Here is a 9,798-nt window from a genome sequence, read left to right as displayed (position 1 = left end):
GCGCCCACACTCCTGAGGTGGCATCTGGGGCCAATCCAGTCCAGCCTGGCACCTATTTTTGTATAGTTTGCAGCGACCGAAGAATGACCTTCACATTTATTAATGGCTTGAAAAAAAGCACAAAGAATATTATTTTGTGACATCTGAAAATTATATAAAATTCAAATTTCAGTGTCCATAAATAAAGTTTTATTGGAACACAGACATACCCATTCCTTTAGGTATTGTCTATGGCTGCTTTCCTGTTAAAACAGCAAAGTTGATTCGTTTCCAGAAATCATATTCAAAAGCCTAAAATATTTGCTATCTAGCCCTTTATAGAATTTTTTTAATTGCCCATTTCTGCCAGAAAGCCTGTCTAGTTTAGTAATCTTTTGAAAGGAAAAAGAAAGACAGCTTTTGGTTTTGCTAATCAACAATGTTATATTCATCTCTAGCTCATTTATATTATCCACTCATTGTTTTCTTTCTTAGTATCTCTATAGGTTCTGTTGTTCCTCTTACGATATTTAAAAAAATTTTTAAATTGTATTGTAGTTGACATACAATATTATATTAGTTTCAGGTGTACAGTGTAATGATTTTCCAATTCTATACATAATGCAGTGCTCACCATGCTAAGTGTAGTTAGCATCTGTCACCATACAATGTTATACTCTTTACAATCTTTTGAGATAAATGTCTGGGATGTTTATTTGTAAATTCTCATTTGTTTCTCTTGTATATAATGCCATAAATTTACTTTATTTTACTTAAGTACCAATTTAACTGTGTCCTACAATTTTTGCTTCATAATATGTTCATTATCATTCAATTCCACATATGTCTTAATTTCCCTAGTGATTCTCTTTTTAACGCAAGAGTTATATAGTAATATGGTATTTGTTTTCCAAATCTGTGGGATTTTAAAAAGCTGTTCTTTTATGAATTTCTCATCTTGTTGCATTATGGTCAGATAACACAGTCTAAATATCATTGATCTTTGCATTTGAGGATTTCTATTCAGTGAAGTATACCATAGTCAAAATGAAGAGGATGTAGATAAAGAGAAAATATTTTGATGTCTAAAATGTGTATTTGGGAAATGACTTCCTTTAGGCCTCAAAATTACTTCAATATCTTTCAGTAAGTTACTATTAACTATGGTCCAGGCTTTATTCACATTTCACTGGTTTTTCCAATGTCCTTTTTCTGTGCCGGATTCCCGTACAGGATACTGCACTACGTTGTCATAGTTTCTCCTTAGCCTACTCAGGTCTCTGACAGTTTCTTAAACTTTCCTTGTTTTTCATGATCCTGACAATTGTAAGGAGTCCTTAAAGGGTCAGAGATTTTGCAGAATGTCTCTCAATTTGGGTCTGGTATTTTCCTCCTGGTTGCGCTGGGGATATAGGTTTTTAGAATTATACCACAGAGGTGATGTGTCCTTACCACTTCCATCAGGGATACATCCTATCCCTATGACTTACCACTGATTTCTCCACTGCAAAGTTACTTTTTTCTCCTTTCCATATCCTACTCTTTGGAAGCAAGCCACTAAACCCAGCCTACCCTCAGGAAAGGACATGTAGTCTCATTGAAAGGAGAGAATCTATGAGATACACAAATTATTGAGAGTACAGAAATAATATGGAATTCATTTGTAAGGAATATTTGTTTTTCCTACCTTTAAATTTAATTTTAAATTAATCAAAATTAAATAAAATAAAAACTTTAGTACCTCAGTCATACTAGCTACATTTCAATGGCTCAGTAGACACATGTGGCATATTAGAGCAGATACAGAACATTTCTATCACTGCAGAAACTTCTGTCAACAGCACTGACTTAGATCATTAGTTTTCCAATTCTTCTGCTCCTCCTTCTTCTCCTTCCTCTCTTCCATTTGAAGTGCAATGATATATAACATTTCATTACTTTCATGCGTCAATGTCCTGATTCAATATTTGTATATATTGTGAAATGATAACAACAATAAGTCCAATGAACATCTATCCATTACCAAACAAAGCTACAAATTTTTTTCTTGTGATGAGAATTTTTAAGATTTACTCTCTTAGGAACTTTTAAATGTGCAATACAGTATTTAACTATAGTCACCATGCTGTGTATTATTACCTCCCCATGACTTATTTTATAATTGGAAGTTTGAACCTTTGGGTCCACTTCACCCATTTTGCCCACCCCAACCCTTCTTCTTTTCAAATATATGCAGCTTAAATATGAATCTCTTCTAACAACCACTTTAGCTTTATCTTACAAATTTTGCTGCTTCAATACAATTCACTTGCAAATATTTTCCTTTCCCACATCATTTTCTCATAGGAGCTCTGAGTTATTTAGAAGCAGAACCAAGACTAGAATGAGCATAGAGTACAGCATTCAAGAGATTTGTGAAAGTGTAGGAATGGTATTTTGCACTTTTGTCTCCTGCCTTCCTACACCCTAGTCCCAGTCTTATTTTCAATTATATTGCTTAATTTCTGAATTTTGGTTTTTTTCCTCAGTTATTTTTCTGTTATAGCTTTCTAGCTCAATTCCCCCAAAGTCAGTGGGTAGCTACAAAAATCCCTACAGCTAACACCATGACTAATGATGAACTATTGTATATGAGTCTGAGAACAAGACAAGGATTTCCACTATAATCACTTCAGTTCAACAAAGCACCTGAATAGCCAAGACAACTTTGAACACCAACACTGGAGAATTTAAACTCCCAGATATCTGTCTTAGTCAGGGTTCTCCAGAAAGATAGAACCAATAGGATAAAAAAAGAGAGAGAGAGATGGGTTTTCTGCAATTATGGAGACAAAGACCCATCATATGCTATCGGCAAGCCACAGACCCAGGAAAGCTACTGGCATAAATCAGTCAGTCTGAAGGCCCAAGAACTAGAAGCTCTGTTGTCCAAAGGCAGGAGATATGGATGTCCCATCTCAAGAAAAAAGAGGGGGAGATTTCTCTTCCTTCATTTGTGTTCTCTTAGGGGTCTCAATGGATTGGTCTCAGTCTGCTGATTCAAATGCTAATCTCTTCCAAAAACCCTCACAGACACACCCAGAAATAATGTCTTACTAGCTATCTAAGCATCCCTTAGCCGAGTCAAGTTGACACATAAAATTAACTATCACATAAACTTAAGCAGAATTACAGTATTTGAAACAGTATGGCATTACCACAAGATTAGAGAAGCAAAGAAATGGGATAGAATGGAGTCCAGAAATATATATACAGTCACCTGCCAGATTTACACAAAGGTTCCTCTGCAATACAGTGAGAAGAGAGTGATCTTCTTAGTGCTGATTTGAATAAGCATATGAAAAAATAAACCTGGATACCCTGACTTATCACACCATAGACAAAAATAAATAAATTTCAGATGAATCATAGACCTAAAGGCTAGACAGTAAAGCTCCAAAAAGAAAATAGGAAGAATATATTTATGTCCTAGGTGGGCAATAATTTCTTAAGTATGATGCAACATGAAGCACCAACCCAAATGTACATACATACACCCATGAAGTCACCATCCAGGTCAAAATATGGGACATTTCCAGCACCCCTGCAGTTCCGTCACGCCCTTCCCAATTGACAGTCTAGTTTAAAAAGAAAGAAAGAAAGAAAGAAAGAAAGAAAGAAAGAAAGAAAGGAAGAAAGAAAGAAAGAAAAAAGAGGGGGCAAGACTTGAATAGACACTTAATAGAAGAGGATGGTATTCAAGTGGCCAATAATCATATGAAAAAAAATATTCTCCAGATCATTACTCATTAGGGAGATGTAGATAAAAACAATAATGTGGTACCATTACAACTCCAAGAGAATGGCACTAATGGAAAGGATTGACAGTACTAAGTACTGTATCTGTAGAATTCTCAATATTGTTGGTGGAAATGTAAATTATTTCAATCATTCTTGAAACAGTATTTGGCAGAATCTGCACTTAAAAGCTAAATCAAAGTAGTTCCGGCACTTCTCATAAGTATACGTACATTCCAGACAAATGACTACATAAGCCTACCAAGAAACATGAACAAGCTCATAGCAGTTTTATTCCAAATAGCAAAACAATCAGCCTCAAAGTTCATCGGGAATAAAATGGATGCGTAAAACTCTACCATATTCATTCAATGGGATTCTACCCAGCAATGAAAAAGAATGTGCTATGGCTGCATACAGCAAGAATGCGTCCCACTTACTTAAAGGAAGACAAAGACAAAAATATTGTGATCCCATTTACTCAAAGCTTAAAAAAAGACTCTATGGTGTTAGAGATCAGAATAATGTTTACTTTGCAGGGAGAGGTTTACTGGGAAGGAGCATAAAGAAGCCTTCTGAGCTTCTTGACAGTACAGAGCTAAAGAATTGTCACTGTAAAACCTGACTATTGCTGATCACCATCATCCACAGCCATGATATACAGATGGCCTCGTCTCAATTCTGCCTTTCAGAATTCTTGGAGGTGGGTAGAACATAATTTTAGCTATAACGCTATCTGTGGTTACGTCTGGAATACCTAGAGTTCGTGTCAATCCTCTTTTTAGATTTTATGGGTGACAGCCAGGGGTTAGTGTTGCTCACAATAATGGACGCTGCACTTCTTGATCCTGTTTGAACTTGAGTTTGAATCATAACCTCTGTTTCAGGAGGCAAACCTTCTCTTCTGATGAAGAGAAAAGCTTCTGATGATTCTTGAATTGATGCTGTTTTCTCCTTTGAAGTAAAAAACCGAAGCCAGCGTTTGGAACACTGAAAAGATTCTTGTTCCAATGCCTTCAACAATGATTCACATGAAGTATGACAGCTCTGAAAATGTTGAGACAGAGTGGACAAAGCAAATTCTTAGTGTTTCCATGGCACTTTCTGAAATGTTCCCACATCGGCAAAGGCTGATGATCTGTAATTGCAAACCTGGCATACACAGGGCATTTCGCCAGGCTTATGATTGTCCTCCTTGTGCTGTAAGAGAATCTGATCTGTTTTGAATGACAATTCACAAATTTTACAGAAAGTGGAGGGCTCCTGGATTGTGTGTATACTTTCAATGTGACATTGCAGCTGGAAGGAGTGAGAAATTGCGGGTGACGGTGCTAGCAGGTGGTGTGGATTTCCCAGCTGTCACCCCTCTGCTTCTCAAGTTCCAAATTGTTCCTCAAATAGCTCATAAACTTGACATTCTTTAGAACTTTCAAGCAGCTGAGGCATTTAAAGGTTCTGTGAGTCTTCTGTTCTGGCTGCCTGTCTCCTTTATGGTGCCCATAGTTAAAGTCACAAAATAACATAATCAGATTTTCCTTCTTGGGATCAATAGTCTGGTTTTGACTTGTTGGACTTGAAAAGTCTGTTTTTTTCCAGCCTTTCCAAGCTATTTTTTGTGTCTAGATCCATAGATTGAAATGAACCCTGTCATTTGCATAAGCCCAAGAAAATAATGTTCCATTCTAAACATGGCTTGATGAGAATGGGACAGATTTTGAGGTTGTGTTCACTGTAGGAGAGAAATCTAAAGGGGCCACAGCTGAGGAATGTCCTCCTGGGATTCCATCACTGAATTTAGGTCTTTTGGAATTTCCACTGTTTACATTGGAAGCAGGAAGTTGCTTTGAACTTCAAGGACTTTCACCTTGCCTCCTACAGAAAGTATAGCTCCAAGTAGACACTGAGATATGAAGACAGAAAATCTGAGGGACTGTAAGACATGACTTGTGATGAGTTCCTTTTACAATCTGGTTTAGATAAAGTCTCCAAATAATAAGACTATCTGGGGCACCTGAGTGGCTCACTTGGTTAAGCATCTGACTCTTGATTTTGGTTCAGGTCATGATCTCAGGGTTCCTGAGTTTGAGCCCTGCTTAGGGCACTCTGCACTCTGCTGTCAACAAAGAGCCCACTTTTGATCCTCTGTGCCCCCCTCTCTGTCCCTCCCCTGCTCTCTCTCTCAAAAATAAACATTGAAAACATTTCTTTTAAATAATAGAACTATCTGTTGCCCTCCGTTCAGATTGAGGTGGCCACTTGAGTGTTGCATGGGTCACATGGTTTGCAGGCTGCAATGCATGAGCAGGATCTTGACTCAAGTGGCCTTCCTTTGTTCTGAGTATCATTCCGGAGTCACTCTCTTCAAAATGTTTGGAATGACTGGTTTTGAATTTGACACCACTCTGATGAAGAGAATTTCTGCATCTTCATTTCCATGTTCCGCTCCTACTAAGATCATCAGCTCAGCATGTTCATTTTCCCGATTCCTGTGTTTGGATTCTCCCGTTCTGCTCTGCTGGTTCTGGCACTTGGTTTTCCTCACACAACAAGAAAAGATTTGCCATTTCATCACTGTTTTTTGCTTGAAGAGGCCCCTTCAACTTCTAGTGCATTCTTTTTGTAAATTACCAGCTAAGTACAACCGCATGTTCTTAGTATTTATACTAATACTACTAATACTAATAATAACTAATAATGGTTATTATGTATATATTACATTTTGTTTTAATTCGGGTTGGAAAAACCCAAAAGAATATTTTGTGACGTGAAAATTCTGGCATTTAAATTTCAGTGTCCACAAATAAAGTGGTTTATTTATTTTTTTTATTTTTTAAAATGTACATACAAATTAGCATACAGTGCAACGATGATTTCAGTAGTAGATTCCTTAGTGCCCCTTACCCATTTAGCCCATCCCCCCTCTCACAACCCCTCCAGTAACCTTCTGATTGTTCTCCAAATTTAAGAGTCTCTTCTGTTTTGTCCCCCTCCCTGTTTTTATATTATTTTTGTTTCCCTTCCCTTATGTTCATCTGTTTTGTCTCTTAAAGTCCTCCTATGAGTGAAGTCATATGATTTTTGTCTTTCTCTGACTGACTAATTTCACTTAGCATAATACCCTCCAGTTCCATCCATGTGGTTGAAAATGGCAAGATTTCATTCTTTTTGATTGCCAAGTAATACTCCATTGTATATGTATACCACATCTTCTTTATCCATTCATCCATTGATGGACATTTGGGCTCTTTCCATACTTTGGCTATTGTTGATAGTGCTGCTATAAACATTAGGGTGCATGTGTCCCTTCGAGACAGCACACCTGTATCCCTTGGATCAATGCCTAGTAGTGCAATTGCTGGGTCGTAGTGTAGTTCTATTTCTAATTTTTTGAGGAACCTCCATACTGTTTTCCAGAGTGGCTGCACCAGCTTGCATTCCCACCAACAATGCAAAAGAGATCCTCTTTCTCTGCATCCTCGCCAACATCTGTTGTTGCCTGAGTTGTTAATGTTAGCCATTCTGACAAGTGTGAGGTGGTATCTCATTGTGGTTTTGATTTGTTTTTCCCTGATGATGAGTGACGTTGAGCATTTTTTCATGTGTCGGTTGGCCATCTGGATGTCTTTTTTGGAGAAGCGTCTATTCATGTCTTTTGCCCATTCCCTCACTAGATTATTTGTTTTTTGGGTGTTGAGTTTGGTAAGTTCTTTATAGATTTTGTATACTAACCCTTTATCTGATATGTCATTTGCAAATATCTTTTCCCATTCTGTCTGTTGCCTTTTAGTTTTGCTGATTGTTTCCTTTGCTGTGCAGAAGCTTTTTGTTTTGATGAGGTCCCAATAGTTCAGTTTTGCTTTGTTTCCCTTGCCTCTGGAGACGTGTTGAGTAAGAAGTTGCTGCGGCCAAGATCAAAGAGGTTTTTGCCTGCTTTCTCCTCTAGGACTTTGATGGCTTCCTGTCTTACATTGAAGTCTTTCATCCATTTTGAGTTTATTTTTGTGTATGCTGTAAGAAAGTGGTCCAGGTTCATTCTTCTGCATATCGCTGTCCAGTTTTCCCAGCACCAATTGCTGAAGAGACTGTCATTATTCCATTGGATATTCTTTCCTGCTTTGTCAAAGATTAGTTGGTCATACATTTGTGGGTCCATTTCTGGGTTCTCTCTTCTGTTCCATTCATCTGAGTGTCTGTTCTTGTGCCAGTACCATACTGTCTTGATGATTACAGCTTTGTAGTGTAGCTTGAAGTCTGGGATTGTGATGCCTCCTGCTTTGGTTTTCTTTTTCCAGATTGCTTTGGCTATTCGGGGTCTTTTCTACTTCCATACAAATTTTAGGATTATTTGTTCTAGCTCTGTGAAGAATTCTGGTGTTACTTTGATAGGGATTGCATTGAATATGTAGATTGCTTTGGGTAGTATTGACATTTTAACAATATTTGTTCTTCCTATCCAGGAGCGTGGAATCTTTTTCCATTTTTTTGTGTCTTCTTCAATTTCTTTCATAAACTTTCTATAGTTTTCAGTGTATAGATTTTTCACCTCTTTGGTTGATTTATCTGTACGTATTTTATGGGTTTTGGTGCAACTGTAAATGGGATCGATTCCTTGATTTCTCTTTTTGTCACTTCATTGTTGGTGTATAGGAATGCAACCGATTTCTATGCATTGATTTTATATCCTGCAACTTTGCTGAATTCATGAATCAGTTCTAGCAGTTTTTTGGTGGAATCTTTTGGGTTTTCCATATAGAGTATCATGTCCTTTGCGAAGAGTGAAATTTGATCTCTTCCTGGGCGATTTGGATGCCTTTTGTTTCTTTGTGTTGTCTGATTGCTGAGGCTAAGACTTCCAATACTATGTCGAGTAACAGTGGCAAGAGTGGACATCCCTGTCTTGTTCCTGACCTCGGGGGAAAGCTCTCAGTTTTTCCCCACTGAGGATGATATTAGCATTGGGTCGTTCTTTTTTTGTTTTAATTTAAAAAAAATTTCTTTTACGTTTATTTATTTTTGAGAAACAGAGTGAGAAAGCGTGAGTGGGGGAGGGACAGAGAGAGAAGGAGACAGGAGACAGAATCTGAATCAGGCTCTAGGCTCTGAGCAAGCGGTCAGCACAGAGCCCGATGCGGGGCTCGAACCCACAAACTGTGAGGTCATGACCTGAGCCAAAGTCAGATGCTCAACCGACTGAGCCACCGGATGCCTCAACATTGGGTTGTTCTTATATGGCTTTTATGATCTTGAGGTATGATCCTTCTATCCCTACTTTCTTGAGGGTTTTTATCCAGAAAGGATGCTGTAATTTGTCAAATGCTTTCTCTGCATCTATTGAGAGGATCATATGGTTCTTGTCCTTCTTTTTATTGATGTGATGAGTTAATTTTTTTGCGGATATTGAACCAGCCCTGCATCCCAGGTATAAATCCCGCTTGGTCCTGGCGAATAATTTTTTTAATGTATTGTTGGATCCAGTTGGCTAATATCTTGTTGAGGATTTTTGCATCCATGTTCATCAGGGAAATTGGTCTATAGTTCTCCTTTTTAGTGGGGTCTCTGTCTGGTTTTGGAATCAAGGTAATGCTGGCCTCATAGAGTTTGCAAGTTTTCCTTCCATTTCTATGTTTTGGAACAGTTTCAAGAGAATAGGTGTTAACTCTTCCTTAAATGTTTGGTAGAATTCCCCTGGAAAGCCATCTGGCCCTAGACTCTTATTTTTTGGCAGATTTTTGATTACTAATTTGATTTCCTTACCGGTTATGGGTCTGTTCAAATTTTCTATTTCTTCCTGTTTCAGTTTTGGTAGTGTATATGTTTCTAGGAAGTTGTCCATTTCTTCTAGATTACCCATTTTATTGGCATATAATTGCTCATAATATTCTCTTATTATTGTTTTTATTTCTGCGGTGTTGGTTGTGATCTCTCCTCTTTCATTCTTGATTTTTCTTGTTTGGGTCCTTTCCTTTTTCTTTTTGATCAAACTGGCTAATGGTTTATCAATTTTGTGAATTCTTTCAAAGAACCAGCTTCTGGTTTCATTGA

At 37.6% G+C, this 9,798-nt stretch overlaps 1 long non-coding RNA gene and 2 pseudogenes across 2 annotated transcripts in view; 1 reads left to right on the top strand and 2 right to left on the bottom strand.

Annotated features, from left to right (window-relative positions):
- The window catches only part of LOC147575369 (uncharacterized), a 473,279-nt gene that overhangs the window by 131,679 nt on the left and 331,802 nt on the right, over positions 1 to 9,798 (bottom strand). The gene's annotated exons all lie outside the window — the stretch shown is intronic.
- Positions 1 to 9,798, top strand: part of LOC147575371 (immunoglobulin lambda variable 5-52-like) — a 447,861-nt pseudogene that overhangs the window by 118,680 nt on the left and 319,383 nt on the right. The window lies entirely within an intron of this gene.
- Positions 4,489 to 6,325, bottom strand: LOC147575378 (zinc finger protein 280A-like; annotated as a pseudogene).

The sequence above is a fragment of the Puma concolor genome, chromosome D3 (genome assembly GCF_028749965.1).
Source record: "Puma concolor isolate L17-30 chromosome D3, mPumCon1.1.hap2, whole genome shotgun sequence".
NCBI lineage: Eukaryota > Metazoa > Chordata > Mammalia > Carnivora > Felidae > Puma > Puma concolor.
The sequence above is the reverse complement of the archived record's forward strand: the minus strand, read 5'-3'. Positions and strand labels throughout refer to the sequence as shown.